An 8153-nucleotide genomic window follows, 5' to 3' on the forward strand; every position below is an offset into this window, starting at 1 on the left:
CCCCAGCCCTCTCCACCAGCACAGAGAGCGATGGGGTTGCCGCCGGGAAGAGGAAACCAGCTGAGTCCTCTGCCCTCCCGGCTCCGCGGTGGGTCCCTCAGGACAACTCTGGGTAACAGGAGCGCGTGGGCTTCTGCCAGCGAGCAGGGCCATCGAGGGTTTACCAAAAATGCTCAGTGTTGGGTTCAAGTTCAGGAAGGCCCGGGCCTCGCGGTGCGCAGTTTGCTTACCGCTTCATTTTAGTTTCTCCCCCTGCTTATGGGGGTGCAGGTGCCTGGGGCGGTCAGGTGTTCCCAGGCAGGACCCTGGGGTGGGAGGGGCCAGCGGTAATTTCGGGTCAGCGGGCCTGGCTTCCCCTCTGATTCCGCACGGATGTTGATTCTGGAGCTTGCACTTTAGCAAAAAGACAATGTACAAGAAAAAGACCAGATGTGTGAGAGTGATAGCTGTGGACGAGAAAGGACGGGGGCAGTGCGGTAATTTGGGGGTGTAACTTCTAACCGGAGGCAGAGGTGGCCTCCCGCTGGAGCGAGGACCCTAGGGCCCCAGAGCAGGTCACCCACATGACGTCGGGACACGGCGCCTGGACGCTCTCCCCTGCGGGTGCTCAGCGACTTACTACTCCAGGTCCCGCATCAGGGCGGAGTGACCAAACATCTCCCTCCCACAGGTGAGACGCGGGCTTAGGAAGGTCAAATGAACTGCCAAGGTCACACATTAGTGAATGGAGGCAGGAAGCCTGGTGCCCGGCCGGGCCACAGCTGGAGGAGACCACTCCACAGCGGGGACGCACCTGTAGCTAAGGGGTCCTGGAAGTGACATCTGAGTCGTTGGTTTTATTTCCATGAGTGAAGCCTCACTATACACGCAAAGTGACGTTGTTCTGGAAAGTCTTCACAGCCTGTGTGTGGGTGCCTCGGCCTCGCCCATGGGCAGTTTAATTCCGAGTAACATCCTTGGGTCCTCGGTGATGACTTTCCTGCTGGTGGGAATGTGACTCTTCCCAGTGCTGCACGGCGTATCATCAGTGTGGTGAGAGCCTGGCCCAGACCCGCTGCCCCAGGCCACCCAGAGGACAGGCCACTCTCCTGAGGTGCCAGCGCCCAGGGCCTGGTTCTTGGCAGAGGGTCGGGGGTCCGAGTCAGAGCCAGGCACGTGGAGCTTTGTGGAGGGCACAGGTCACCAACCCTTAGTTTCCGGATCTGAAATTGCTGCGTCCAGGGAAGCACTGAAGCACGGTCCTCAGCAGGGTGGCGAGCCCACGTCTTCCCGGCCTGCGCTCCTCCCTCCTTCCCCAGGGTCAGTTTCTCCTCTTCTCCATCCTCGTGTCTCAAATGCCGCCGCCTCCGGGAAGCCTTCCTCCTCGCCCCAGCTGCACGCAGCGCTCATTCTAAAACCGACGCCCCAATCAGGGCACACAGCATTTTCTACTCTGTTTTAAAGTTTAGCTTACACTGTGTTATCTAATTCCTGCATAAGCTAAAAATTAATTTATATGTCATATGTCCTTGCACAATGTTTCGCCCCCTCTGGACACTGAATGAGTGTGTTGTTATTAATAAATTAACTGCAAAGACACAGTCTCCTCGTCTCTGTTTTGCCATTTCATTCCAGAATAGCTTTTGAGCTCACAGAAGTTTAGTGCACGGACTGAGTTAAATGTGGCTATGTCAGCTGTTTGTTAATGTAGATTGACAACAGTCTGCCTTGAGGTAAGTTCCATTCGCTCTATCTGGAGATCAGAAAACCCAGGCTTTAGAATAATTTCTGTAAGGTCACAATACTAGTCATGACAGAGCCGGTATTTAAACCCAGGACTGTTCAACTCCAAATCCATCTTCCTCCCCACCAGCCCAGACTTCTGAGGTATTTTACTGGGCAGCCACATGGGCCGATTGAATAGACTAATGTTCTGTAGTTAGACCCACAGCGCCAATTCCAAACTCCAAGATAAAGTTTTTAAGAATTCAAGAAGGTGCTTTTGTGTCCTTGCTTCGAAGATAATAAAGAAAGGAAGGAACAAAGGTCATGCCAAAAAGGGCCGTGGCTGTGACCAATCTATTTGCGGCATGAACTGTGCCTAGAGAAGTTTGTCATTCGGAACACAGTGGAGCCGCAGCTGTGAGGGACATTTCTGAAGCAAGTGTCTTCGACGCCTATGTGCCTCCCAAGCTCTACGTGAAGCTACATTACTGTGTGAGTTGTGCTATTCATGGTGAGGTAGTCAGGAACTGTCTCGGGAAGCCTGCAAGGACCGAACACCTCCACCTCCACCTCCACCTCCATTTAGACCTGCGGGTGCTGCCCCATGACCTCCACCAAAGTTCACTAAGGAGCTGAGTTCCTGAGGACTGAAGAATATCCTTTGGGAAAAAATAAAACGGAAATTATACTTAATGTGGCATGTTAAGTGTATCTGTGCCAAATAAGGTGGGTGGCTTCTGTGTCTTATATAAGGTGTTCAAATGAATTGCCATGTGCTTTTTCACCGGAAAGAAAGTTTACCTCTATAAATTAAAAAATAATAATAACTCAAGAAGGTAAATGCAGACCATCAAATCTCAAGAGGTGGGCAAGGCTCTGGGGACTGTTGTGCCACTGCCCTGTCACATGCCAGTGAAGCTATCCTCAGAAATTTGAACATGGAGGTGTGAGGATGCCCAGGGCTCATAGGCACAGAGGTGTGGTTGAAGCTGGGGGAACCTAGAAACCGCTCCCTGGGAACGTGAAGAGGGGTAATGTCAGAAAGAGCAACTGGGGGAACAGGAAGTGAACAGGGAAGGTGGGGCCCCGGGGAGGCACCTGAGGCCCACATGCCTCAGCCGGAGAGTCAAACGCTCCTAGACGGCCAGGTTGCTGTGAAGAAGTAGGTCGCACAATTGCAGGTGACTCTTCCAAGAAGGCTGGGGAGGGGCAGCTAGGGTCTGCCTTTGTGTAAGCCTAGGGCAGTCAAGGGGCCAGGGGCCCTAAAACCCAGCCCACACCCCGTGGCAGCCTGCTAGGAGGACCCAGGGAAGGCCTCTTAACAAAGGCACCAAATGGCTCGGCTCCCCCCTGGAGCTTGGCCTGCCTGTGTAGTTAGAACCTGGGTCTTCCCACTAGCTCCATCAGAGTGGACACCAGGAGCAGCAGCTGTAGGCAGAATAAACATGCTGGACAAATCATAGAGACACAGAGTCAGGGAAAGGCCATGTGGTTTTGTTGTTGTTGTTTGGTTTGGTTTTTTGCTTTGTTTTCATTTGTTTCAGATGAGAGACTTAAACATGCGAGAGAAATTGGAGACAGAGTTGAGAGAGGAAATAATTGACGAAATAAGATACTAGGGAGAAAGCATAAGAAATAAATCAAGAGAACTTCTGGAGGAAAAAAATCTGAGAAATTTTGAAAATTTAATCACTGAACCCTTCAGTGGTATTTTGCATTGTCCTGGGACCTTCCAGGGATGGGGACCATCCTGGGGTGGGGAGCAAATGAACACAGAAATCACAAGATATATTTTCCTCCATTTCTTCAAGATGACACCATCTAGCTGAGAAGTCTTTTATGGGGAAAAAATATACACAGCAATGAAACACAGCAAGAATGTTCCCAAGTGTCTAAGTAAGAACAATGTGAAATCAGTGAGCAGAGAGAACACCCAGAGGCCTCACTGCAGAGGTGGAGAGCAGACGGGGCACTGCGGACACGGCTCTCACGCGGCCTCCTGGGGGCAGGGGCAGGGCATGGTGGGGCCCAGCTCTCACTCAGCCTCCTGGGGACAGGGACAGGGCATGGTGGGACACAGCTCTCACTTGGCCTCCTGGCAGTGGGCCAGTGAGCAGCTCTCAGGATCCAGAGGACAGGGGCTCAGCTCCATTTATTTTCCAGTTGATGAGGGCCTGTGCCAGCAGCCCAGCAGGAAGCAGAGGAGGCGTCCCTGAGAGCTGATGAGTCTAGGCATGGAAAACCTGGCTGCTTTTTAATGAGCCCAACCAGGCCAGAAACAACTAAAGAAAATGATGAGAAAGAAAAATTGGCATTGCTTCCAGACGCTAAAATACATGGCACAGTTGCCTCTTTAACTTGATTATTTGCTTTAGAGACCAGGGTAATCTACCATGCTGCCAAATCAACGGCAGAAGCAATCTCTCTCTCTCTGTCTCGTACACACACACACAAGCAACCCCAATATTCTACCAGCCACGGCCATCCAAGGGAGCAGCAAGCCAACAGGCTTCAAGAAAACAGCTTCCTCCTTGTGCTCAGCTAAGTTTCAGAAAATAAATGGGAGGCAGGGTGAGGAGGGGAAATTCCGAGGCTGCTAAGACATGAGGGGCTCGTCCTGTTCTAACCAGACCCTCTCCCTGCTCACTAGTGAAAGTAGTTCTCTCATTCTGACATGATTTGAGGGTTATCACTTGCTATAACCTTTTTTCTCACTCTTTGGCATAATTGGATTCATTTGCTCTCTCTTGGTTTTATACTATTGCTCTTTTCCATCAGCACAGATATTCCAGCATGTATGCACACTGCTTTCCCGCCAGACCTTCCTTTTTCTTCCGAGAAACACACACAGGACCCAGAAGCCCCCATGGAGCACCCACACCAGGAGCAGCCCCTGGGGAGCACCCACACCAGGGGTACCCACACCAGGGGTACCACATGTCCTCCTCATTGAGGGGGCAGGATGCACCCTAAGAAGTAAAGAAGGCCATGGCCTGCTCTGATCTCCTTGTAAAGATGCTAACGATGGATCCCTGCCAAGTCAGGTAATGACATTGCTAGTGGGAGAGCCCTCTGTAAGGAAAAGCTTAATCTGTGTTCCAGACCGCCTGGGATTGCTTCTGGTAAACAAACCTGAAATCTGTGACTTTCCAGGGTACACTCCCTGTCATAGTCACAGGGAGCTATAACCAGCCCAGCACAAAATGGACAGATGTCAAGACTAAAAATACTCTCTTCCGTAAGAGTTGTTTGGCCTTCCTGCATTGCTTTGACACCTCACACGTTCCCCCGGAGCTTTGGAAAGGTCCTGACACCTGCCTGGATGATCCCGCTTGGGTCCCCGCTCAGCCTGCACCTCTCAATTACTTGTCTCCTTGGAATCACTAGTAAAGCTTGTCACTGGGAAGTTCACTGACTCACACAGGTCTGAGCTGACAGGCCCCACCACCCCCACCAGTTAGGAGTGTGGTGAAGGGGAAGGGAGGGCTGAGCTCATGTCAACGCAGATCTCACTTGGGAGGTGAACTTCCTGCCTTCTTGGGAGTGTCTATAACTGTAGACAGGTGCCCTGCCTGAGTCCCCTCTGAGATCCGCATGCACAGGGGTCAGGGTTGTGGTCCTCAAAGAAGAGGTCATCTAGATGGGCATTAAGAGGATGAAGGGAAGGAATTTAGAACCGAGTGGTGATGTTATTCCAACTGGACAGAATGTGCTCAAATTTAGAAATAAAGAGTTTTCAGTATAAATTGCTCTTTGAATCTCCTTAAAGAATGCAGCCAAGCCCACAGCCTGCAACGTCAGAACAGGAAGGCTACACCAAACATTGCCAGATCTTGCCAGACACGTGGAATATTAGCATCAAAGTAGTTTATCAAGAGAGGCAACTGAGCCAAGTGGAAAGGCTGACGTTTTCCTGCCCTCGCCCCACCTACCTCCAACCCTGCCTTTAAACCATCCCACCATCAGGTCTATAGAGTCCGTTGTCCTCAGACTTCCCGTCATTTTGTTTCTACTCTTTTCCTCTTGTTTTGTTTTAATTCCCTCTGAGCTCATCCTTGGTAAGATACTTGCTTTATAAGAAAAAAACAAAGCTCACAAGGCACTTCGTCATAACAGAAGGAGCAATGGCTTTACTTTATCCTCTTTGGAGTATCCTGCTGAACAACGTGAATGCATCAGCAAGCAGCGTGTTGCCTGGTTAAATTCAGAATCGGATGCTCGTGTGGTGGCCCTACTCACGGAAAGTTATCCATGGAGCTGTCAGTTCCCTCCCAGGACCAGTAATGTCATCTAGCTCATGAACCAGACAAACTGAGCCATGTGTGTCTTTAGATGGCAATTACATTGTTTGAAAACCACTTCTTCCCTCCAGCACCTGAGGCAAACTCAGGGCTGGGGCCACTGATTAGAGAACAGACTTTTTGCTGAGCTATAATGGGTACTCCCCCAGATTTTAGAAGCAGAATGAAAATGAGTCATCAAAGAGCAACCAACTGTGCCCTGCATTCCAGATGTCCCCCTGGGCAGGAGATGCTTAACTCTACACCAGAGGTAAGGTGTAAATCAATAACATACTTCCCTAAATCTCAGGTACAGAACATAAAATATAAAATGTCTGCAGCAGAATAGGTAACCTTGGAGGTTAATAAACATGGTAAGATTCTTATCTTTCTTCCCCCAATTTGTTTTTACATAACAGATTTATATGGCGTTTACTCTATGCTATGCACTGTTATAGGCACCCTATGAAGATTGCTTCATTCCATTACCATCACAGCCACGTGAAGTAGACAGGCAGTTACTATCTTCATCCCCCCTTAGCAGATGAGCAGACCTAGGTGTAGAGAGTGTCAATAACTTGCCTACCCAGAATCTAGTCTGCTCCAGAACCCCTCTTATCCATTATGCTGTTGTGCCTTATTTAATATTTTAATTACAAAATTGAAAAGCATTTAATTCTTTCTCTATCTTGAAATATTCCTATCTAAAAAGGGCAAATGCATGGGAACCCCGGTGTGTGAGGTGGGAGTTCTCCAGCGCAAACTGGCCACTGCTGCTTTGACTCCACCATCTTGCTGAGGGAGGTGCCCTCTTGTCCCTGCTCTGACTCCATCAGTGGGGGCTGAGTAGAGGGTCCCACCTGTCTCCTTGTTCCTCATTCAGTCTCAGGCTCCCAGATTATTGTTGCCCATTGGTTACCAAATAATCCTCCCAAGATCATTTATTTATTCACCCATTCCAGAAATTCCTTCCATGGGCCAAGCCCATAGTTGGCATGAAGAATATTATTTAGGTGAGTAAAAATGTAATAAAGATAGGATTGGAAATACAATAAAAATGGAACTGAAACCCTGACATCAATGTTAATCAAGAATATCTCAGACCAAAGAATAGTGATTCATCCTTCCATTACTGAGCAGCAGTGCTAGACACTCTGATGGGACAAATCAAAACAAACATTACCAACTGCCTTATGTTCTGGCTCTGTACTGAATTCTGCAGATATGTCAGTAAACCGGATAAGCTCAACACCTGCTTCACAGAGCACATGAGCTTTGAAGAAGGCTGCCAGTAAAAAGTAATTACAAGTGCAGCTATAAATTACTGAATTGAATTTCTAGGTTGGCTTTGTAAAATGCTGAACTTCCCTGATGCAGCAGTCACCTTCTCAGGGACCCTTATCAAGTCCGACAGTTCTTCATCTGAGAGCTTTTCTGACACACACATGGAGTACTGCATAACTGTAATTTCTGGTGTTGCTGCTGCCGGGTGGCAGAGAGAGAGCTAGCAGGTGCATAGCAGTGTGTCCTGGTGGGCACACGTGCAGTGGGGCACATGGGTTCATGTCAGGGAAGGATTGTCTCCTCCAAAGGTCCTACAGAGATACAAAGTGATCCAAACTCAGAACAGATAATGGGTAGAGGCAAACTCTCCCTTAAAAATCTACTGATAAATATTTAATACATAAACTCTGTAACTGATGAAGAAGCAGATGAAGAACTGAAGCAGATGAAGAACTGAAGCAGATGAAGAAAAAAAAAACAGTCTCACTTCCAGAGACTTCTACTTATCTTCCCAGAGAACCCTCCTCACTGTAGAGGCCAGGCAAATGATACCCCTGGGAAATGGTTTTGGAAACCTCTCTAACTGTGGGATCTCTGCCATGTCCTCTTATGCCATCCTATGCCATCTGCTCTTACCTCTGCCCTATTGGAATAGAGGTTTGGGATCCCTTTCATTTTTGACAGGTGTCAGATATTAATTATCTTTTAATCCTTACCAATATGGTGGCCCACAGCTAGCCTAGTACCCAGCCCCAAGTTACACAGACTACATAAAAAATGAGGTATGAATAACACAGTTGGGAATAAGAAAATCTAGACACTCATTCTGGGCTTATATATTTCAAACACTTTAAGGAATTAGGATGATTTCCATTTAAACATAGT

Source organism: Otolemur garnettii, unplaced genomic scaffold, assembly GCF_000181295.1.
Source record: "Otolemur garnettii isolate 467f Iridium unplaced genomic scaffold, OtoGar3 scaffold00205, whole genome shotgun sequence".
In the NCBI taxonomy this organism is placed as follows: Eukaryota; Metazoa; Chordata; class Mammalia; order Primates; family Galagidae; genus Otolemur; species Otolemur garnettii.